This window comes from Parasteatoda tepidariorum, chromosome 9, assembly GCF_982258835.1.
Source record: "Parasteatoda tepidariorum strain Cologne lab strain chromosome 9, Ptep-v5.0, whole genome shotgun sequence".
Lineage (NCBI taxonomy): Eukaryota > Metazoa > Arthropoda > Arachnida > Araneae > Theridiidae > Parasteatoda > Parasteatoda tepidariorum.
This window is the reverse complement of record NC_141763.1, coordinates 96,564,175-96,590,633: the sequence shown is the minus strand read 5'-3', so window position 1 is coordinate 96,590,633 and position 26,459 is coordinate 96,564,175. Positions and strand designations below refer to the sequence as shown.

The 26,459-nt window shown below is 31.0% G+C and overlaps 1 long non-coding RNA gene across 1 annotated transcript; it reads left to right on the top strand.

Annotated features, from left to right (window-relative positions):
• Positions 1 to 10,509: 10,509 nt before the first annotated feature.
• On the top strand, positions 10,510 to 14,883 carry LOC147804379 (uncharacterized). Its single transcript, XR_015429450.1, has 3 exons — positions 10,510 to 10,573; positions 11,485 to 11,629; positions 14,434 to 14,883. It is a non-coding gene; the product is annotated as an uncharacterized LOC147804379 (long non-coding RNA).
• Positions 14,884 to 26,459: the final 11,576 nt, after the last annotated feature.

The window sequence follows — 26,459 nt, the reverse complement described above, 5'->3', positions numbered from 1 at the left end:
TCCTAAATAATGTTGACTTTGTTTATCATTTAACTAAAAGGTTATTAATTAGCTACAAAGACACAACACTGGGAACCGTGTCTTAGCGATCAGATAAAGAAAAAATTCATTTTGCTAATATTTTCTTCTACTTATTATAATGAACATAATTCAAAATTTTCGGGATCTCCTTGATAGATAAATTCTGAACAAAAATATAGAGAATTTTACTTTTATATGCTTCAAAGAGAAATATATATATTTATACATTTATCACTTGAGTGTTACGAACATTTTTTTTTTCTAATAAAGCAGTGACAAGTTTAAAAACTGTAAACACATTTTTAACTTGCCGCATGACCCACATTTGACGTTACTATTAAAACAGCTATAAATAATCTATGCTACAATTATTAATAATTAAATATAAAGGTTGGACAATTTGCATAGGATGATGAGACACATTTTCCATAACAATTAATTTAATTGAAATCCAAGTTTTCTTTTTTATTAATTTTTTTTACTCTAGAACATATGAAATCTATATATATATTTCTCTTACACGGCGACAAAAAAAAGCCTCATTACAACTCCCCGAATGGCAACGCTAGAAAATCGACCCATGATTGCCGCTAAAAATGTCACATGCTAAATCTAGTTGAGGTGGCTCAACATATAGCGCTTTTAAAAACGGAAACTGAAATAACCTGAGAGAACATCAGCTGCGGCAATCTCATACTATTAAGCTAGGAAAAAGTGAGTAGTCTTTGTCGATAGATCTCTATTTTAGTATTTTGTCGAAAAGGCTTTTTTCACAAATTTATATATTGCGAATTCATTTGACGATTTTTGATTTATATCACGAATTTATTTGTTTTATTATTGTTATTAGTTATTCATTGTGTTAAATTTAAAAAAATTTATTTATTCAGTGTTATATTTAAAAATATTATTTATTATTATAATATTTATACTGTAAACCAGGTATAACTTATAAAAAATTTATACTGTTATAGTTAAAGAAAGTTAAACTAACCAGGGTTATATTTAAATTATATATTGGTTCGTAAACGTGGTTATAATTTATTTTTAATTTCATGGATCATTTTAACCTATAATGTCCTCTAATAAAATAATAATATAATAGATCGTATAGAATTTGGAATAACTATTTAATAGTTTACATTTGCGTTGTGAACAATTTGAATCAAAAATCAAATAACGTATCTAAAATATTCAAATAATTACAACGTGATTCTAATGTTAAATTAATTATTATATTCATACCTTAAAACTAACATTTACATTCAGTATTTACTATTTCTCCAACGTGCTCGTGCAGGCCATTCACGTGACTCGAAAATCTGTTAGCAAATTTAATCTGCTAAACCAAACAGCAATTTGGACTGTAATTAGTTTTAAGCCATGATAATTGGCATTATTTAACGAAATATTTAGTTATTTAAAAAAAAAAAAAGGAATTATAGATAACCTTAGAGAATCATGGCACTAGACTGCACGTGCAAAAAATTTAATCCTATCCATGGAATTAGCACGAGGCATAGTCAGAATTAAAGAGAAGTATTACTTTTAAAAACGAAAATGTATTAAAACATAATTCTTGGTTACAACATATATAAAACATTCTTCTTAACACACTAATTAGAATGTCTTAGGAATTCAAAATTCTGGTGCAACATCTCCAAAACAAAAATTAAAAATGTTACAATAATTTAATATATATTATGGAATATAATTCACATTTAACAACTTATAAAAATTGGGCTGGGTTTTAAAAAAAAAATTATTCGCACGTGGTTTAAGATTATCGGCGTAATTAGATTTTTACGTATCTATTTTAAGTTAATTTTAACATTATAATACTTTTCGACATTGTTAATTAAAGACGTTCGACATTGTTAATTGATATAAATTACTAATTTAATACGCCAGTTTGAAAGAAAAAAAAATACTTATCGGTCATCCGGTCCCTGGATCCAGGGCCTAGTAGCCCTAAAACGTCTACCTAAAAAATCGTACTACTTTTAAGAAAAAAATTACGAGACTGGCCAGCGTGCTCTGCGTCGAAAATTCGAAAAAAAAGGAGGGAGAAAAACAGCGCCCTCTGGCAAGCTCTGATAGGCTCTCATACCATTACGTCACTCCTACTCATCCATTACATCACTCCTCTTCAGCCATTTACGGCCTGTTGGGGAATAATCGTTTGCGAAGGGACTTAAAACTCAAAAAAGGGGAAAAATCGCTTACACGCGACCCAGCCACCATCCAACTGTACAAAACAAATTAAACATTAAAAATAAAATAAAAATAGCTTTAACAATTCAATTAATGGTTTGTGATGTCTCGATTTTTTTTTTTATTTTTTTTTTTTATAAACATTTATGTACCGATGAAAATTAATACAACAATTGAAAAATGCGTATCAGTCGTGCTGTTACGCTTTAAGCTTTTATACTATAGCCCATTTCTAATAGGTTTAACGAATTACATGTCATTTATTTGAATTCAAATTTATTTTAATGACTTAGTATTTACTAAAAAGATGTAATTTTTTTTAAAAAAAAAGTTGTTATATGTATTTGAATGATTGTTTTGAATTCTTAGAATTTTGTGCATTTGCAATGTTGTTGTTGTTGTTGTTCATTTACGTCGCACTAGAGCTGCACAATGGGCTATTGGTGACGGTCTGGGAAACATCCCTGAGGATGATCCGAAGACATGCCATCGCAATTTTGATCCTCTGCAGAGGGGATGGCACCCCCGCTTCGGTAGCCCGACGACCTGCACGCGAAGTCGAGCACTTTACGGTAGAACAGTTTAACGAGGACCCATACCGCACACCCTCGGTCCCTACGCAGGCTGATCCAAGTGGTCACCCACCCGCACACTGACCGTAGCTAGTGATGCTTGACTTCGGTGATCTGCTGGGAACCGTGTCTTAACGATCAGTCCACTGCGGGACGCATTTGCAACGTACCTAAGTTAGTAGCGTAGAATAGAGCTACTGACTTTAGAAGTTAGTAGCGAGCGAAGCGAGCTTGGTTTGCGAAGCAAACCATATAAGATTGCGTAGCAATTATCGGGGGTTGGCGAGCGTTAGCGAGCAGGGGGCGCAGCCCACTAGTATTTATAAATATTGCAGCTAAGCCCAGATAGCTATATAAGGTTTTTTTCACCCAACAAAAACCTTTTCATGTAAACCTAAAAAGGGATTTTACACGATTTACGTATAAACCTTCTAACCGTAAAACGAGGTCTGCGACAATCCGCTCTATTCTACGCACATTACCCCAATTCAAAACCTTGGAAAACAACCTTCTACCTGACAACCTTAAAACGAAGTTGTCTTAACGTTTTCAAGTGAAAATAAAAACCTTGAATAACGCTAGTTCTAAGATGAAAATCATCCTAAATCTACATAATTATAAGGTTTCCGTTTGCAGCGTTTCGTATGCTCAGCTAAAATCTACCTTGTCATGAGATTTTCATTAACAATGCAATTTAATACTAACTATTGCTAGTGTACGTCAGCTAAAACGTCATTCTGAACGTGATGTCATCTCTCCCCCGATTGTATGACGGCGCATTATTCGTTTTATATTTTACTTCTTATAGCTTCTCAGTCCGAAGAAAATTCTCCTTTCCATCAATTTTGCTTGATTATTTTGGGGAAAATAGTCATTTTTTATCAGTCTGACTTACTTTGCTGTAAGAACTTAGAGATTTACAAGTTAAAATATTGTTTAATATGAATTTTTTTTAATTCAACGATTTGATTAATGAAAACACAAAATAAATAGAACATATGTAATACTTAAACAGGGTCTGCGTATTCTCTTCTTTCTTATTCGGAAATTTATGAGGTGTGAGAGGTTTTGATGAGTGCAGAAATGTTCAATTTTTTATATATCAAAGAAAATTAACATGAAATATCTTCTTTTGTCAAAATAAATAAAATTCAACTGATTATTTATCTCTTACTTAATATGTATAATATGATAAATGTAGGAAACTCAATGATAGCAAAATATTTTTTTTAAAAATCGTTTAATGAATGTAGAAATTCCAAACATATTTTTTTTAACACGTAACAACAAATAAATATTTTGATTATCATAACAATTAGTATATGACAAGTGCATTAGTACAAATCAGATATACCATAATTATATTAGGTATTTTGTTAATATCTTGTATATATTTCTCTTACACGGCACCAAAAAAAAAGCCTCATTACAACTCCCCGAATGGCAACTTTAGAAAATCGACCAATGATTGCTGCTAAAAATGTCACATGGCAAATGTCACATGAGGTGGCTCAACATATAGCGCTTTTAAAAACGGAAACAATAACCAGAGTGAGCATTATCAGGTTGTTTAATTCAGATTCATGCCCTAAAAACATGATAATATTTAATTTAAACTCAATTAGGAATTAATTAGGCTGGACTTCTCCATGACTATAAATAAGTCACAAGGTCAGACTTTTGAGAAAATCAGTTTAGTATTGACTAAACAAGTTTTTAGTCATGGACAACTTTATGTTGGCCTGTCAAGAGTTAAGTCATTTGACAGCCTTTCAGTAATTGCTCCAAGATGCCAAACCTATAATTGTGTTTTCAAATAAATTCTAAATGCTTAGTGTTAATTTCTTAGAGCTTTGCAGAAAAAAATGTTTTTTGGAAAAAATTTAATTGAAACTTCTATTGGCAGTAGGCAAGGGGAACTGCCAAAATCAAAACTCCCCGATTAGAAATGCAGCATGGCGACCTCCACATGGTATTTCTCGGGTAATGCTAACAGCCATGCATTTTAATTTATTGTATGCAAAACATCCTTATTTTGTTCTAAAATGTTATGTACTTTATCACAAATGTTAATTAATATAGAAATTGATTTCAATAATGCTGATCACCAAAAAATATTTCATTTGTCGATAAAACAAATTTTTGTGTTCTTGAAAATGAAAGACTTTTTGAGGGTTATTATCTCACCAGGAAAAGTTAGGGTTTAAAGTTTATATTTTTAAAAAATTTTTTCTAAAACTTTCAGAATTTCTAGCTGTAACTAATATATTATACACATTTAGTTGAATTTAGGTGAGTAACTGCAATATTTGTTAATTTATTTTGCTAATATGTTTCTCATTTAGCTAATGTTTTGATTTTTTCACCATGTACAATCTAAATAGCCAATATACTTTTTTAAAAGCCAATAGGAACATTGATAGAATTCTTCTACATAAGTACAATACTATGCCTTTGATGATAAAATACTATGTCTTTGATGATAATACACTATGACTTTGTGCTAGAACATTGTGTTCATTGGCGAACGAGCGCAGCGAGCCATGGTTCACGGCGTGAGCCACATAGGATTGCGTAGCAATTCTCGGGGGTTGGCGAGCGTTAGCGAGCAGGGGGCGGAGCCTCCTAGTATAAAAATATTATCTGTATAATAACCATTAGTGAATAATACAAAACAGATATACCATAATTAAATCAACTATTTCGTCAATACATAAACAAATGATATTATAGATATAATAACCACCAGTGAATACACAACATATTTAACATGACGGAACTAGCGAAACAATCTTCATTAAAAAAATTACTTCCTCGTCAGATATGCTCCTTTCTCTGAAAAATAAGAGGAAATTTTTGTGTGGATACTTGCGTATATTGAATGAAATTTTATGCATATACACATGAATTGTATGTACGTACATAGACACAAGCGTATATTGTACGTACTGGAATGCATGTGTACATTATATGTATACAGGTGCATACACACGTATAAATTAAAATGCATGCATACACACGTATAAATAAAAATACATGCATACACACGCAGTATATAATTATATATACGTGGTACCTTTAAATATCTTTGTATGAACAGCATTGTTATTAAATAGTACATGCACACGTGAGTACATTGTATGTCATATGAACTTAGAATGAATAAATTATCTGTTGAAAACAAAAGCAGACCACTCTGAAAATTTTTTGATCTAATGTTTTGTCGGTTGTTTTTGTTGGTGTATGTCGCACTAACTATGGGCTACTGGTGTAGAGTTGGGAAACATTCCTGAGGATGATCCGAAGACATGTCAACACAATTTTGATCCTCTGCAGAGGGGATGGATCTCCTGCTTGACGATCTGCGCGTGAAGTCGAGCGCTTAATGGTTGAAAAGTTTAATTAGGATAGATACCGCACACCTTTGGTTCCTTTATTAGTTGATCAAAGTGATCAGACATCCACACACTGACCGTAGCCAGTGATCCTTGACTTCGGTGTTCTACTGGGAACCGTGTCTTAAAGTTCTCTCTACTGCGAGATGATCTACTGATCGAATATTTACCTTCTTGAACTCAATCTTAAAGGTTCAAAGTATCTCAAATATGTTAATTAATTAATACAAACCATATTTTAAGTTAAGAAATTAGACAAAAATAAAACGTACTTTCTTTGAAAAACATACCTTTCCTCGACGAATGCACATTTCTAACCCACAAAATATAGAGGGTAGCCACACTTCGGGAAATATAGTCTCAATAATAGGTTGGTCTAAAGAGCCGTCTAACGGGTCTTCGCAATCCGAAATAAATCGTCCCAATAGTGAGATCTGAGTCCAAAGCTTAGACTCTTTAATGTTAATTTTACTTTTGCCTATTTCACCGTGTCTTGAGAACTTTTAAAACGAATTAAAATTATTTTGCATACATATATAAATTTCGTTTATCTAAAGATAATTCTTTGCAAAATATAACTTTTAGTAAATATTTACTATTTTTAAATTTTATTTTATAATAGCCGAAAAACTTTTGATTATTAAAGCATAAAATTTTTTATAACATTTTAAAGAAGGAAATTTTAAGTGGCAAAATGCAACATTTGAGTAAAATGGATCGAATAGTACCTGAAAAATTGAATTTTGAAAAAGTCGAATTTTTAAGAGCTATTTGATTGATTTCGTTCAAATTTTGCGCTTTGCCATTTAAAACTGTTTAACTTAAATTCAAAATTTTTTAGACTATCATTGAATAAAAAGTCAAAAATCTAAGAAACACCATAAAAAAGGAATGTTTGTTCAGAGAAAGTATGTTTTTGTGTCTGATTTCGTAACTTAAAATATCGTGGGCACTAATTAATTAGCATATGTGTCATCCTCTCGAATGTTTAAGATTGAGTCCTTGAATGTGAAGATACGATCATTAGAGGAAAAGTTATTTAGAATGGTCCTTTTTTTTGCGTATCGTACATACGTATATATACTTTAAGTAGTACATATAAGTATGCATAATCTTATGTACGTTAATTCACATATAGGTAGATACACACATACTTTATATGGATATATAATGTATGTGTGTATCTATGTAAATGTGGGTATATTTGTACGCCCGTACGTTTGTACGTATATACACAATTTATATATCTTCAATATATGTACGCATGTATTCATGCGCTATGTAATAACGATGTATGCACTTATGTATAAACAGGTCGCAAAAAAGGGAAAATCCTGAAAATATTTTTTCTATTGATCAGATTTTAATGTGCACACTACTACTCGATCTTATTGGTTTGAATGTCTAACTTTATGAGGGATTCAGTTCCTAGACCCTTAAAACAGGAGGAGCACCTGCCATCTGCAAAATATGGTATCACCAGTTTTGCAAATTTCACCTTGTATAACTTTTAAAGCAAATCAAAAATTTTAAATTTGAATGAAATCAATCGTGGTGTTCTTCAGAAATCGAATTTTACATTAATAACTTTTTTTAGAATTGGACTACCTAGTAGAAACTATTAGTCCGATTTCATTCAAATTTCTCATTTTGCCTTTCAAATTACTTTCTTAAAAATTATGAAAAAAAATTTCTATATTTTGCAATGCAAAGTGTTTTCGACAATTTGTAAATAAAATAAAAAATAATATTTATTTAAAGTTATTTTTGCATAGAATTATCTTTGGATGAACGAATCTTATAATAGTGTGCAAAAATTTCAAGATTCGCTTAAAAAAGTTTTTCAAATATAGCGAAATACACAAAAAGCTTTGTTAAAATTAAGAGATCCAAACATTCAATCGCTCTCCTGCCTAAACAACTTTGGCAATATTTTAAGGCTGGAAAACTTTTAAAATATTGCCTACCTTCCATATTTTTGAGGATCAAAAATTCAAATACATCGGAGAAAAAAAATTGTTTTTTTTTTTTCTGGTTTTGTAACATAAAATATCGTTTGTATAAATTAATTAAAAACTAAAACTAACTCAGTGGCGCGACAGCCCATTAAGAGGGCCAAGGCCGACAGTGCCCATCTCAGTTTTCTTGACCTTGGGCTCTGGGGTGCAGGAGCATTTGTTCCGGTCAGGTGGTCAGCCGAACGCGGAACCCCCAGTGTTAGTTCCCAAGCATGCTTGGTACTCATTTATCGACCCACTGAAGGGATGAAAGGCTGAGTCGGCCTTGCCCGGCCCAAGGATCGAACCAAGGACCTGTGGCACGACAGCGCGAAGCGCTACCGCTCAGCCACCGGGCGTCATAAATTAATTACCATGTACAATATTATGTCCTCGAACAAATAAAAAATTGAGACTCAAGACGTAAACCATTTACGTATTAGATTAAAAGTTATTTAAAACAAGTAATTTTGCTTCGCACAATACATAAATATGAAGTCGAATCAATAGATAAACTACATTCAAGTTCCGAAAATTTTGTGGTAGAAGCAATCCATCAATTAGCACCCAAGAGCCGCTACAATCGATCACGTTATCTTCCATGTTGAACCCGAACTATCGCCTAAAACAAACTGAACCAGGGTGTCTTAGTACTGGCCACAAAAATTTTCATGGCCATTATTCGAAACTTGACACTATTCGACGATTTTTTTATCAATTATAAAGATCAAATTTCTCAAATGAATTTCAATTTCAAAATGAATCAAAATTATTCCTATAAGCAATCAATTCTACTGATGGTGATTAGAAAACGAATAAAACATGTAGGCGCACAATGCTGATTTTATTTTCACCATCACTCCTCGTTAGTCATAAATTGTGGAGTCTTAACATCGATGACCCTCTAGTTCACATTAGACTATTGGGCGAATTTTTTCTGTATATAAATATTTTAAATAAAGTTCTCTTCACGCGAATATTTTATTGATATACCATAATTAGGTTTGTAATAATGTAAAATGAACGAGAGAAGGCCACACATTTTAAAGGAACCGCAGCGCATAGAACCCCTAAAGCCAAATTCGAAAAAGAAAAAAAAATTGGAAAAAAATATTGAAGAGTCAATTTTAAACTCCAGATTCAAATTTTTTACAATTTTATTTATTTTTTAATGAGATTGTTGGAATGAAAAGTTTCTAAAAAAGAACTATTACTTATACTTGTGTCGAGAAACCTTTAAAAGAAAGTTTTCGTATTGTACTTTCGCAGATCTTAAAAAACAACAATCCAAAATCATGGTCTTATGCTCGTTTATTTGCTTTCCCTTAAATGAGGTCCTTTGGAAAATATTTTCTTATTATTTATTAATATTTTTGCTGAAAAGGCTAATATTTGCTTTATTTCGTTTCCTTTGAAAAAGGTTTTCGTTTAATGTTTCTGCTAACCTAATCATGACAGAAAACAAAAATGCAAAAAATAAGGTTTACAATTTGCTTGTTTTTTTAACCTAAATAACAATATTTTTTAAAAAAAGATTTAAAAATCATTTACTTTTCCTTTAAGGAGGAAAAGTTGGAAATTGCAATATTTTTACGCCATTGAAAAAAGGTTTTTACTGCAAACCTTTTCGTGACAATGAAAATAAAGTTAAAACACAAGGTTTTCGTAAGGTTACATGCCTTCTGGGTCTAGTTCCGGTTAAAAAGTTTGCAGTTGCTTACTACATATTATTCTGCGAGGCGATATTTTCAAAAAGATAATTTTTTTTTCAATTAAAGAAATAAATTAGATAATTTCTGAGCTCAAATCTGCCGTATTCCATAAGATATTAATGTTATTAAGTAGTTCTGGTTAGTTTGAAATGAAAACTTGCGTTAGTTATTTATAGATATATTGTTAGAAAAGGTGACATGGTTGCTAGATTTTGAAGAACTCGCTTTTTGGCAGTTCTGATTTGGTCTCTTTCCATTTGTTTATTATTGTTTGTTCTTGTTGCAAGCTGTGCATCATCTTACGTTAGTGTTAGCACCTTTAGCATTGTAAACACAAGTAATAAGTAATCAAATACCACGTTTGCAAGAATTTCAAAACACAATAACGCCATATGGCTTTAAAATACAACGGAAACAGTAACCCGGAAGTATAGGCGGTATGGAGCTTGCAACGTTTCCTAGAGCAGAAAGCATCATCCATACTAATTTTTGTTGACGTCAATGAAAAGTAGCGCAAAACGGGTCAGATGCACTGCTTGATTTAGTCGCTCGTAAGATTGAGGATATTTGGTAAGGTAACTGGGATTGAGGTAACTGGGCCATTATCTGTATTTGGCTGCGCGGGATTTCATATTTTATCATCATGAAAGTTTTAATTACAGGTAATTCTTATTAATTAAAGATTTATAATATTAGTGTACGTTTCATAGCAGTATATAAAAAAATTACATGAAATTTTTAAAAAGATTAATGAATTTTATTAAATATCTGTGAATACCACGCGTTAGATTTTAAAGTAAATAGTTTGTAAAATGTATGTATTTTAAGAAAATCGTTATAAAAATTCATTTATCAAAGTTTTTCTCTGCTTCCTTAGAAATCCTTTGTTTGATCTGCCGAAATTGTGTGAAGCAGTTTAGTAATGAAATTTCATTTAGTTGAATTACTTGATTTATGTTTATTTTAGTGACATAATACAGAGGTATCTTTTTTTTTTCTATGAAATATATTGCTAATTAAAATTTATTATATATAGAAAGATTAATATTGAATTTTCTTAAAAATAGTGAAGAGGGTTTTGATCATGTCTAAAATAATTTGTTTCAATTTTATTGTAAACTAATCTAAAGAAAATTCTGAGAGAAATGGAACAAATTTAGATAATATTTATCATTTTCATTCACAGTTACTGCATTCATTATTATTCTTTTAGGTTGTCTTAACTATTGAATAAATTATGAGCATGCATACTTTCAAAAAAAAATTTTATTCTATAGGTGTATCACAATTATGTGCAAAACAATTTGTACTCAATAATTTGTTTTATTTAAAATACATAATACAAATACTATAATAAATTAGAAGATAATTCAGATTAGCAAGTTATCTTAAATTTAAGATATCTTTATTGGATATTAATATGAAATTGAATTTTTTCAATTATTTAACTTCTCAAACTATATCTATAATTGTATTTTTTTCATTACCCTAAGATTTTTGACAGTTTACGTGGACAATGTAAAGCAAACTTTTCATATTTCTTCTTTCTCTTCATAAAATACTTTTTTACTAGGTGATTCCTTGGAGAAGTATTTGGCTAATTACTTAAATGCTGAATGAAAATGGGATATCGATGTTTGCACACCCTGGAATCGGTGTGGACAAATTAAGTGTGCAGTTGTGAAGGGACGATTGTGTTTTTGTCTTAATTCATGTTGGTAAGTTGAAATGTAATTTATTTACATATTTAATGATTATGTATCTAAACCATTTGTTGGCATTGTTAGTATCTTGTGTAACTATTCTAATTCAGATACTTATTTATTTTTTTATTAATATTACTTATGGTTGTGCTATAAAATAATAATTTATTTTGCTTTTCTTAAAAATAAAGGAACTAATGATGTGCAATTGGGTACAATGCCCAACTTTAAAAAACTGGCTTGTGTGGTTAATAAAATTTGTGGGGTTATTGGGGAGATTTTGTTTGGTTATCTGTGGAAGAATAATTCTGGGTAGCCAGCCGCCAGGAACTATTAAAAAGAGAAGGGAACTCAGAAGGTATAACTCGTAACCACCCCCGGACAACTATCTACATGTGTTTTTTTTTTTGTTATTAAATTTGCAAGTTTAAAATCTGTTTAGCACCTTGGCGATTGTAGTTGGCACGGCAGATCACAATACAGAAATATTTCTGAGTTGTTTTTCTCGAACGAAGAGTTTAGAAATTTCTCTTGCTGAAAGATCAGTGTATGCATCAACATTTTGTTAATCTTGAAAACGTCACTATAAAGCGATTCAATGAAGTAATTAAAACTTTGTGAATTTTACTTGGGCTAATGTTCTGTGAATCAGCTTTATCTGTGGATGAATGCATTGGTTAAGATCACATACATTTAAACTGCCAGGGCCATATTCAACTGGCAAACATCTTTGAAGAATGCATAGCAAAGTTGCTAAAAAAAGAAGTGTATTTATACACAACTTTATTTACTAATAATATAAAAATATTGTAATCTTGTCTTGACATTTAGCCAGATAACCAGAACTCATCCCATACAAATAAGAAAGTGTAGTCACAGTCAGATATCTGTTTAGAAGAGATTTGGGTCCGTTAACGAACTATTCACGAAATATCTTTTCATAAAAACGGACATTTCACAAAATAATTTATCCTTTACTCAGACCCTTCACAAATTCGTTTATCTTCATTATTGTTTTGTTAATCGAATAAGCCCCTCCCGGGGGGGGGGGGGGGAGAACGACAGATGTAATCTAAATAAATTTTGTCTTCGGCAGACACTTCTTCCTTTATTCGTCCGAAATGAATATTCTGCGTTCAGCAGTATAGGCAAAATACCAAAAATTTGTATGTTGCATCTCTAATTTAGTAGCAGCAATTGCTGTTTATTTTTTAAATTTTAATTTTTTTAATTATAATTTTACAGTGTTGAACATAATCTTGTAAGTCTTTACAATTTAAAAACTCCTTGAAAAAGTTTTTTTTTTTTTTTTTGCAATAACAGACCCTATTTGCACAAATTCACAAAAGCAGGACCCTGATTGAAAGAATGTGACTTAACGTTTATTTTATATTCACAAATTACAAGTAATTTTTTTCCAATTTTAAAAATACGGACCTTTTACAGAATGTCTGGACAGATCCCTGACAGTACTTGAACAGATTTAGTACTATGATGCTGTAAAGAAAAATATTCAGTAGAGAGTGTTTTTTTCTAATATTCTTATCTGTGCTACGTAACACAATGCAGAAATTTTTTTAGATGCAATAGAATATTTTATGACTAGTTCTCTCTCTCAATGATTCTGGTTCTACCCTTAAAGGACAGAGGGAAGATTGTTTAGAGCATTGTACCTGAATTATAAATACTCTTCTACTTTAAATGCCTTTGGTAAAGTATACTAAATGAATAATGCTAATAACGCTAATGAATAATGCCAATTGCTATTTCTAAATAGCAATGGGTATATGTTCAACACTAAAAGAGATTATAAAAATTTTTAGATTGCACGGAGATTGATCTAATTCTATTCTTTGTTAGCTTAAATGAGATCTAGACTTAACAGAAGCTAATATGAGTGTCTCAGTTAGTATCTTTCTCTTTTATTACTATAATGTTTTGATTATTCGGAGAATTGTATATTTTTAACAGTGGCATTATACCTTAATCGTTGTGAGTTTTTTTTCCCCAACTGTATTGTTATAGTATGGATTGTTTACTGTTAGTACAGCACTGTTTATAAATTATTACAGTATTAATAAAATAATTAAAGTCAGAATGAATTAAATGATCTTTTAATGTTTATCAGTATTTGTCTTTAATCACACCGTGGTTAAGGAAAAGACAGTGCCCTACCAGTTAGTATATTCCTCTTTTATTAATAATATATATTCTTTTACTTTGATTATTTCAAAAATATTTATTACTTTTGTTTTTATCAGTGGCATTTATTGCATTCTAAATAAAAACTAATTTAATGTTTGATCTAGATACTGATAAGTTTAGAAAATTAATTTATGATTTTATTTTTTATTCTTGTAAAAGGTTTAGAAAATAATATTCATTAAGGAACTGGTGATGTCGACAGAATTTAGATGATTAGATACTAAAAAACTGGGAACAGTGCAATCAAACCTGAACAATGGACAAACACATCAACATGTACTGCCTCATCATTAAAAGTCAGCGTGGGAATAACACAACATGCACATTCCATGATCCATCATGGACTCGTGCCTTTAAGAAGCCTACGTGGCTGTCTCTAGGGTAAACGGTGACTCAACAGTGCACACACCAACTGAACAATTGGCTGTGGGGTCATTTATGTTGTGTAAAGAAAATATAATAAAATCTGTGCTGTGACTAACTATTAAGTGCAATGATGTAATGTCCTGTGATTGTCTTGTTCTTAAAGCCATTAGTCTTTATATGTAAACCCTGATTGATGCTGCAATAGAAATATTAAATAATATTAATCAGACACTTTCCCTCTCTTTCAGATGTAAGTAACCTGACTAAATTGGGGATCTGCAAAAAGAAAAAATCGAGCAACAAAGCTAATGTTGCAATAATTTACACTCCTTTTTTATGTCTTGATTTTAAAGTGACAGATGTGTCAAATCCCCGAGTATGAGTTTAAGTGATGCTTCCTCCCAAAAGAGTTGTGAGACCACTCTGAAAGTGTCGCAAGTATGCCATAAGCGTGGAAAAAGATGGATATGCCAGATTTAATAATAATAAAAAAATTTCTGTTAATCTGTGCTTAAAACTTATACTTCTGTGCTAAAAGTTCTTTCACTCTGTAATTCAAATTGATTCAAACTAATGTATGCAATCCTTTATTAGATTCACAATTTGAAGAGTTGTGCTTTTATCTATATACTTAACCATTGGTTGAAATCTTAACAAGGTATCTTGATTACAATATTAATTTGAAGCAACTTGTTCTCTTCTAGCTTTTGCCTGGATTCTGCTGATGATTCATGTTTGTCCCGGGGAATGGTCTCACAGCATTGTCTGCTTAAAGCTTTTCTGTGAGATATATTTACCAGGACTTGATTTTCTACAATGGTTTATGCAGAGTCTCATTTAGTTTGAAGAATATCTCTGTACCGTAACAAGATAACATTTCAGTCATTGATTTTGCTATATGTATTAAATATAATTGTATATTTTTTAAATTCATAAAAATAATTAAGCTCTTTATTTTCCGGCACGGTTGTCAGTTATTAATATAACTGAAGTCTTTGATTGGATTCTGATCCACTGTAGAATTTTAAAGTAACATGATTTCTATTTTTTTATCTAGAAAAATGCTTTTATTTTACAGCTGACTAAGCAGACAATAGCATAGCTGCCAACTGTTCAGAATTTTTCGGATTTGTTCCTAATTTTTAAATCCAATCTGATATTTTTATAAAAATTCTGAATTTTCATAAAATTTTTGATTTTAAACCAATCCTTTTTTCTGATCGCCACAAGCATGCATCCTGTGATTATTGTGCTAAAGTAATTTTTAGTAGCTTTTTATTGGAAAATATTATTCCAATAGATGTCTGTTGCTGATTATTTCACTAAATTATTATTTTTGGAAATTTTTTTTTGTAGTATTTAAACACTTGCATCAGAAATATTTGTTTATGATGTAGATTATTATTTACCAGTGTTTTATAATTTGGAGATAAATAATTATATATTAATAGGTAATGTTTGTTTTTAATATATTATACCGGTATTCCTAATTATAAAATATTAATATTATAAGTTTCCCACAAAAGATAGTGTTTATAGTTTTGTTTTACTAATTTACATATTTAAATGTATGTCTATTAATGTTATGATTTAATAATTAAATTTTTATCTTACTCTCGTAATTAGTGCGTATAATTTTGTCGCATATAGTGTTCCTCATTTTTGATTCATAAGGTTGGCAGCTATGCAATAGTTATAAAGAAAGACTTAGCTGCTCTTTTTCTCAGGATGATGCCACTGATAGTGGTCATAGACCTTATATGATTGCATCTGCAAGCACCTTCATAGAGTCAAGCTAGCTACCATACTCTGTCTATTGTGTAAGAACAAAAACAAATATACGTGCTTCAAATTCTCAGATCCAACTTGAATAAATTTTTTTTCTTCCTTTTTTATACTTTTTACATATGCTGTACTCTTACCACTAAAAATAAATATATTCAAAAGAAAATTTATCTCATTTATTTATTCTTTCTTGAAGATGTATATCAAGAGATAGATACTATTTTATAGTACATATGTATCCAAGGTGCTACTACTATAACACTGCAACTATTTCAGTTTAAATGAATCTCAAGTTAGAATTTAATGCTACTATATTTAATTAAAATTTTGAAAATACGTCCAATAGTACGTTTAGAAGTTATTTGACTAAAATATTGATAAGTATTGTACAAGGGCTAGTTCTTGACCTGAGAAAAAAACAAGAGTTTCGGGAAACGAAAAGCGTTAGTTAACTTATTTTTAACGAACTGTAATTCAACTTTTTTTTATTTTCAACTAGCTAAATATCCACTCTTCGAACAGGATTAATAAAATCAAAAAGACAATAACTCGGTACTGAACAACCCAATGAAATCGTGGACAAAACTGAACGGTATATACTGACAAAATTAATAAGCAAAAACATAACAAAACCTGTTTTTTGTTGTTCAGCCCATTAAAATTGAGATTAACTGTATTCAACATTACTAGGCATAATATCGAAATTAACCATTAACTTGGAATTTTTGTAAACAAGTAATTTTTTTAATTTATATAATAGGAATTACCCATATTAATTAAGCATCATTGGCGACAATAATAGTATGGCGCTTGTTTACGATTAATCTATACGAATAAGTACCTGAACTCCATAAATGTTGCTTTTTGTAACATAATGGCTTACTTTTTAGTATTTCAATATGCATCTATTACATTACTTAAATGAACTGAGCGTCAGCATTAACACTTTGACTCAGAATTTTCATTAAATATATTTTTTTTCATTATTTCTTTGTATTTATTCATGTCAGGATAGGTGAGAAATAAATTTAGAAGTTTAATAATATTTGGTGAGAGGAAATATAACGTGAAACACCATGTCTTTTCCTGCATAAAAAGTCAAATATTTCAAACGCGGTTCACTTCCAAACAATTTAACTAATATGCAGTTATTTAAATCTTAGCGAAACAGTTATTTATAATTGAAACTTCTTTAATTTACAAAATCATTAATACATTTTTGAATATGAATCAAAAAAAGATTTTTCCAAACTAATTATTTTGAATTTTATATTTCAGTAAAATATATAATTCCGTAATCTAACAAATATTTTTTATCAGCTGTTTGACTTTTTATTTTTAAAGAGAGAATACCAAAAATATATATATATTCTTACTAGGAATTAAAAGGCCAGAGAAAAAGAAAAGAGGGACAGCTGTTAATAAAACTGAAGTAATTTTCTACGTTTTTCCTAAGCAAATTAGTACCACTTTCCCATTAATTTTGCCTTTCATTGCAAAAGAATTTTTTTTTAATTTTAATTACCGCTGTTTTTAAATTATTTACTTATACCGAAACACATTTTGACAGACGTGACAAATTAAATACGTGATTTCAGATAACTTTAGAGATAATTTGGTGACATAGTGCTACCACGTAAATTTTTTTTTTCATTGTTGTTGTTTACGTCGCACTAAAGCTGCTCAATGGGCTATTGGTAACGGTCTGGTAAACATTCCTGACAATCATCTGAAGACATGCCATCACAATTTTGAACTCTGCCGAGGTGAGGCTCCCTTCGCTTCGATAGACCGACGACATGCGCGTGAAGTCAAGTACTTACGTATAACATTTTAACGAGAAACAATACCTCACACCCTCGGTCCCTTCACAGATTGATCCAAGTAGTTTTTCACCCGCACGCTGACAGCAGCCAGTTATGCTCGACTTCGGTGATCTGCTGAGAACGTGTCAACAATCAGTCAATTGCGGAACTGTTGTTGATTGAAATTATGACGTAGCGAGAAAAAAAAACTAAATAAAGTACAAGCAATAACTCTTTTTTATTGTTATTAAATAGAGCTATAAAGTATCAATGATGTTATCTTTAAGATTTTTGAGGAAACAACGGCTAAGGCTTAACCAGTCAACCCCGCTTAAAGGAATATCATCAGTTCCAGCCAAATCTATGCAATTGAGCGGGTTATTCGATTAAAAGGATAGTGCAATATTCTATCCTAAATTTCTGCGAAATTTTATTTTTAATGGTATTTAATGCAAATTATAGTGTTTTGATTAAATAAACTTAGTTTTATGATCAATAAACAATTTTGATTAATAGTATCTGTGTTAGTATCATAAAATATAAATGTCATTTAAAGTTATATAAAAATAAATCAATATTAGTGAATAGTATAATATATAGGTACTAAAATATTATTTGATCCCTTCCGAAAAAATCTATAATTGAAGACTATTTTTATACCCGTTTAATTCGTCAATTTATCAAAATTAGATTTTCCCTTTCAGTTTCTATTAAGACTTTCATGAATAATTGCGTATTCCTCTCAAACGTATAGTCAGATTATTTATTTTAAAATTTTTTTTTCTAACCTCGTCTTGAGAATTTCCAAATTAATGAGCTGTTTTAGTTTGGAATTTTTTTTAATATATCGTTTCCCAGATTCATTGCCCCCCCCCTCTATTAATTCAAATCCATCCTTTTCTTGCTGAACTTGCAATCATTCTCAGAGTTATTCTCTGGATTAAGCAATAATTATTCTTACGTAAGAGAAAGACACACTGTATACTGATTTGTTACGTTTTTGAAATTTTTTCTTATGAAAGCTAATAGCGCACCAGGAGGGGACCACAAATCTTGACTACAAAACAAATCACTCTGTACCTTTTTAAAATTCTAAATGATGTGTAAGTAAGTACAATTTGTCTAAAGTAAGAACTCCCCTATTCGTCTGGACCTGTGGGGGTGACTATGGTAACAAGGTATAACTATTTCAAATAGGGGTGTGGGTCACTATTTAGGATATATTTTGTCTCGGGTGGGGGAGAGAAAGGGAATCATTTTTCTTCATATTGCCCTAAAGCAGTGTTTCCCAAAGTGTGGTACGCGTACCCCCAGGGGTACGGGAACAATTTAGCGAGGGTACGCGTCCTTATGCGAAATATCTTGCAATAAACGAAAATTTCAAACAAACTTATTTAAAAACAAAGCTAGCCATGAAAATTTACGATTACGTATTTTTCTATTTGCTATTTTTTGCGGAGTTTGCAGTTAATAATTAGTGGTGTCAACAGCCAGTTGTGATTTTTAACTTTTGTGCAATTTTTTTTATAGTAAAAAATACACTCATTTTTTTATTAGTGGTACACAGCATTACGAAAAATTTAGAAAGGGTACACAAAAGTCATAAGTTTGGGAAACACTGCCCTAAAGTGAGAAGCTACCCTCCCTGAAATTCGCTATTCTTATTTCCTTAGCAGCAGACGGCCTCAGATTTAGTGGCGGGGGGAGTTCTTACCGTAAACAAACTATAATTCAAAGAGGGGTAAAACACTCGTCGCTCACTTCAATGTATAACTAGCAGCAAGATTAGATTTTTTTTTTTTTCAATTTTACCCCTAACACCTGTTTAGACCAACTAATGAACAGGACCCTTTTGAAGTGACCACCTATTGTATCCTTATCTTAACTGAAAAACGAAAATTTCATTTTAGTTAGTGAAGCATTTCTCCAAAATAAAAAAATTTTTTTCATTTCAGTACCTCTTCTTCATGCAATTAGGCGGGGACAAAAAACAAAGAATGTCAGTTTAAACGGGGAAGTTTAACATTAGTTGCATACAAAATGATTTGGTTCCATTCGTGTAAGCTTGTTATTCGATTATCCGACATGTAATTAAGTGGACATGACGCAAGAAAGTTCCAATCCGTTTTTCGCTCGAACGGTTTGTAATATAATGTTTTAATGTGAACAGTAACCTTCGTGCGACGAACTATTAGTATGCCAAATTTCATTGCTCTCTGTCGGATGGTTTAGTCCAGGGGTGGCAAACCTTTATGTCTCAACGTGCAATTTTTTCTAAAAAAATGTTTAATGAACTAATTAATGTATAGTTTGTCTAAAGTAAAAACTCGCCTAGCCATTTGTCAAGACCCTTGGCGGTGACTATGGTAACGAGGTCTAACTATTTCAAGGGATGTGGGGTCATTGCTTAGGACAGATTTTGGCTAAGATTCAGCGAGAGTAAGAGGACTTTTTTTCCAGTCTACTGTGTTAGCCCTAGAGTGAAGAGAAGCTACCTTCCCTCCCCCCCAATGCCCTCCTGTGTTAACATTGTTCGTCAATTCGGACATTAACAGGGCAGATTTGTTGGCCTCTCTTACAAGGGCACCATATTAGGTGGGCCAACGTTGCTCCCACAGTAAGGACAGATAGTACAGAGAAGAAAAGAACATCCATGCCTTGCCCGGGATTCGATCCCAGAACCTTTCTGGTGCAAAGGCAGTTCCCTAACCCCTCCACAGGCCGGTCGGCTAGCTACCTTCCCTGGAATACGCTATTCTTGTATCCATAGCAGCAGACGGCCTCAGACCATGTGGCGGGGGGAGTTCTTAGCTTAGACAAACTATAAATACTCTGTTAAATTCTGCATCCATTTATAACATTCATGTTTTTAAAATATAGGAAAAAAACAAGTGAGTGCGAGCGAAAAGGACACATAGCCTCTAACATAATTGGATATAAATAGGAGAACAGATTTTAAATTATCTTAAGTTAAAGCTAGACGCCCGGTGGCTGAGTGGTAGTGCTTTGCGCTCCCGTGCCACCGGTCCTGGGTTCGATCCTCAGGCCGGGCAAGGTTGACTCAGCCTTTCATCCCTTAAGTGGGTAGACAAATGAGTACCAAGCATGCTTGGGAACTAAACACTTGGGGTTCCGCGTTCGGCTGACCACCTAACTGGAACATCTGCTCCTGTACCCCAGAGCCCAATGTCAAGAAAACTGAGATGGGCCCAGTAGGCCTTGGCCCCCTAGGGGCTGTCGCGCCACTGAGTTTAGTTTAAGTTAAAGCTACATTTTTTTCCTTCGGCGTAATTTAGTTAAGCTAAGATTATAAGAAGTAAAATTATGACCGCGGCAGTACCTATAGAGTGGGGGGAGTCTCTCCCCCCTCCCTATATATATATGTGTGTAACATAAAGCGCTTCAACTAATCTTTTTATGTTATTCCTTTGTCGAAGTCTTTTTCTTAATTTACTATTCTAAACTAAACGCTCTTGCACTTTAATATTCACATCCTGTCTTGTAATCTACTTTTGGTTACTCGAGTAACAGTTTTGATTTTTCCCCTTATTTGAACTGTGAGAAAGACTTTTTCACTCGCCTTATTTAAAATATAGATTTTGTTTTATAACCATCGTTGAACAGCCGACCCAATTTTAGGTTTACGACTCCTAATGTTTAACTCTGTAACCTTGTAATTTTGAACAAATTCAGAAGACAAGGAAATTTTTGTTTCAGTACCCTCAGAGGTATTGATTTGTTATAGGAACATGGACGACTTTGCAACTCGATAGATTTAACTTGCATCAGTCACCATTTACTACACGGGCAGTCTTCGGCCGGCTGTGGATGAACCCACGAACTCTTGGGCATGGGTTCAGTGCCCTACTATCCAGGCCTAAAATAGATAGATTTTATTTTATTTTATATCCGTCGTAGAACAGCTGATCCAATTTTTGGGTTTACGACCACTAATGTTCAACTCCGTAGTTTTGTAATTTTATAATTAAAAACTGGAAAGTTCCGCCCCTTGTTTACGTTGCTGATCAACCCTCATGGTTGCTTCTCATTAATCATTGCGGATTAAGAGAAAAAAACCGTTTATTTCCTTAAATTACGATCGAATTGCTATTTACATTTTGAAGATGACTAAATTTAGACAAAACAATAAAATTGGTACCAATCAATAAAATTGGAACATCCTGTAGAGTTAATACTCAGTGAAGATGGAACCAAGGGAAAGAGTATTCGCCTCCGAATGAGGTGAACCAGATTCGAATCCCAATAATGGCTGGTCGATACGAATTCCGCACCCGGCTTGCCTCTACTACAGTGCTGATGCAAAATATCCTCCACGGTAGACGGATTATAGGATTTCGTGGTTTTTTTCTTCGTGCAACGCAAACGCGGGTTAGTTTCAATAAAAAAAATTTCCCAACACTTGATCCAGGAGTTCCCTTGTCTTCTGGATTGGGTACAAAATTACAAGGCGACGTTGTTGAACATTGGTAACAGTAAACCCAAAATTGGGTCGGCTGTTGAACGACGATTATGAAATAAAATAAAAACCACGCGCTCCAATCACAATATTTTTCAGTAATATCCCGATTTTTTTTTTTTTTTAGAGTCAGATTTAAAGCTCTTAAATATCATTACTTAAACTGCATAACATATTTGAGTTTGGATGGAGTTGGATGACTGCATTCAAATCATCCTATTACAATCATTGTTGTCGAAACTGGTTGTCGTAATAATTTCATTTAAAAACAATAAAAGGTTTCAACTTAAACAGGGCATTTCATAAAGTTCAACCTTAATGTATATTTTTAAAATCCTTGATGAAATTTAAGTAAAAAAACGAGTACACACATTAAGGGTCATAAATTAATATTTAGGCAAGGGAAAAAAAAATCAAAATTTAATGAATCACGACTGATGAAGGTGGGATTGACTAAAAACTTGTGATTACTAGAGAAAACAAAACTTAGAAGGCGATTAAAACTTAACACGTTCGTGTGTCATCGGCCATTCAAACTGGTTTTCTATTTTTCATACCGCCTATTTACCAATTAATTTAACTGATACGATGAAGTTGTCATTTTTTCTCCTCTATGAAATATCAATTTGCAGCTTTCACAACGTGTTAGATGTAATTACAGAACACCCTGTATGATATACAGTATTTTACGTGATTATTAATTAGGTAATTTTCACAATCAAATTTAAATTTTAATAAGATAAATAGCTTTTCTAATACCTAAAATTTAAAAATATCATTTTTTAACTTCTTGTAATTACTACGTCTCTTCAAAATTATGTTGAAAAATTATGATGTTAAGAATGATATAAAATGTTTCATACCTTTTAAAATACACTTCTTTTTATAATCATTAATGAATAAAACACAAATAATCTTTAATTCTTAAAGGAACTTCAACATTAGTTTTGGACAAATAAATTTTACTGTAATGTGAAAATATTTTTAAATTCTTGAATTTAACTTCATAGATACGACGGAAATGCGAATTGCCATGCATTTGTGCTCATATTTTCGACCGCTCTTTAGAATGAGCTATTGTAAAAAGTTGCATAGATTTTACGAAAAAAAGAACAACTTAGTGTTCAAACGATATTGAGGACCATTTAGAATGTCGAAGGCACTCTGGAAAAAAAAAAGTAAATAAATAAAATTCTGCTGCTTTTATCCTTGTGTTTCATACTAGGTTTATCAGGCATGTTGCAAATATTGATGAGCTTTCTTTAATATCATTGATGTTTGGAACAGTGTAGTCAATTCTGGTAATGCTGTCATTAAACTATAACTGAAATTTCATCTAGAAAGAGTCAGTCCAGTTTGAGCTTTATCCTAAGCACACTTCTCTTCAAATACAATTAATCCATATATAAAACGTAGCAAATCAAAATTGAAACATTATTTATTGATTACCAGTTAACCTCACTATTTTCCTTAGTAATAAGCAATGAAAACTCACCACTCATGCTCTAAGGAAAATCTTTTTCAATGGTGCATTAGAGTTCAAACAGCGATTTTACAAATAAACATTTAAAAATAAATAATAAAAAGTACTGTTAAATTAATGGGGTATGCCTTTTTATTCTATGCATGAATCATGGGGATAAGTATAGGCTTACTGTTTGCGGGTTGCAGCCCAAGGATAGTCAAAGGGTCATCTAAGAAATGACAAAAATAAATAAAATAAAAAAAGCTATATTCAATAATTTTTTTGAAAAAAATGTCAAAATTCCAAAACTGCTAAACAGTATGAGAAAGAGCCTTAGTGCAGATTATACATAAAAGGCCAATTCTATACATGCAAATAAAATAAAAATTATATATATATATTTTTTTCATGAGTAAAAAATTAACTAAATATTTAACAAATCTCATTTTCTGTATTAAATTTATGAAAATTTATTTTAGCCATGATAAAAAAATGAAAAAAAAAAATTATATATGTGTAACATGTTATGAAAAAATGAAACTTTACTTTACTTGTAGCTTTTTTTTAAGACTATGTACAAAAGCAGCTTCTTTTTTATATTAGGTTTTATTTCATACCAAACTTTGAGTACATTAACATTGATACGAATGGTAAATAAATTAAGAATTAAATATACTTTTTATGACCATTTAAACTGTAGTTGATTTAGACTAAGAAGAAATAATACACTTCTCCATTTGATTACAAAACAAGAAATTATTATTTTAGGCTATAAAGTAGCAGTAACCATGTAAGCATAAACAAATACTGTTAATTCAAATAATAAAAAACAATTTAATTCTATTTACTTAAGCTGATTTGAAATGAGATCCACAATCCCTTAAGATGTTCTTTGGTCTCTTTATGTTTCTAAACAAAGCATAAAAAATAAATGCCCTTTTAACATAAACCGATAGTTGTACTGTAAAAATAATTTCTTCCTTCATGTTTCAGCATTCATACATAACTTTTTCAGAAAAAAAAATCTATATATATATATATATATATGCTAGCAACATTTAGACCAATTTAAATTAGATATTCATTCAACACAAAACAATCCTATAAAAAATTAAAAAAAAAAACTTTGATGAAATAAAAATTAGAGTAAATTATTTACACTTTTTAATATTGTGTTCAATAAACAAATTTTGTGTATTATAAAATCATATTATGATTGTGAGAAATAGAGACACTTTTTTGAAAAGCCACACAATCTCCGGTACACAAAAAAATATATGAAAACAGACACGAAAGCCACACATCAATTAAAACGAAAATGTATTAAAATTCATCTGAAAGTAAGATCCAGTCAGTGGTGTTACATCCTTTAGAACTGCTCTTAGAAGATATTAGAGGGTATGTTGTAATTTTGCAGTACAGCCAATGGTGGATACGATGTATTTTAGATGTAAATATAAACTACGAAGAAGTTAAGATACGTTTTCTACAGCCTCATGGACCCTCACTGTCATACTCGTACCCACAGAAGCCTTTGATATTGAAAGTAAATAAATCACAGATCATTTAGAAGGTTGAAGTACTAACAACAACAGGTTAAGATTTTTTCATACCGTCTAATGAGATAAAAATAATTAACAAAAAAATAGCACTACATCATTCCTAACTATTTCATAAAATTTTATAATGCTTATATGTTTAAAAAATTACTAATTCTGTTCATAACATATTGTAACAGAGTTAACAATCATAATTTAAAAAAATATTTTCTATGAAATAAATGTTATTCATATCTTGTAACTATTTCACATATTTTTTCCATATCAAAAGGTAAACCATTTTTTAATAAGAAAAATATAATACACTTGCTAAAAATAAAAATGTTATTTTCGATACATTTTAGGAGACAAAAGTATGGGATAAATACTACTTTTGGTATGAATGATCATTGATTTATATATTGGTTTAAGAATTTTAGGCTTTTTACTCAGTTTTCCATGTATATTGTATGAAATGTCCCAAAGGGGAAAAAAGTTGTACAGCATACCACTTTCAATTAATAAAAATTTTGGTTTGCAATAATTAATGTTTTTTTTTTTTTTTAAATTTCAATTTCTATGCTACAAATTTGAAAGGTGTAGAAGAATGTTGTAGTTAAAAAAAAATATTTCTTTCATAATTCTTTGAGACCACATATCACAGGTCAAATCAGGTTGCTTTGAAAGTTGACCTAGCCTCAGAAAGTCATATAAGGTATCAAATGAAAGGTTTATTGCAATGGTGTTTCAAATCTTTTTTTAAACACCATTTACTTTCTTCTAAAGTAAAAAAAAAGTAACTTATAAAATAAAAGTTCTTAAAGTAACTTTTTTTAAGTAAAAAAAAAAAAAAAATACAGTTATTTATATGTATGCAAGTTAGTGGTTTTTTCAGTGAAAATTTTATTTTTTCAAGTGTTTATAACTTGGACAAATTTCAAATCAAAAACTGTTCGAATTGTTTACTTTATCATGTGTGCATGTTCCACCAAATTTCATTAAAATAGTAGGGGGATCAGTTCAAAAGTGATTGATATATTGTTCAATGACTCATTATGAAATTTTTCCTTTGCTAATATTTCTTTCTACTTATTATATAAATATAATTCAAATTTTAAAGGATCTTTTTGATTGATAGTTTCTAAATCAAAAAATAAAAAATTTTACTCTTATATGCTTCAAATATAGATTTTTATATATTTAT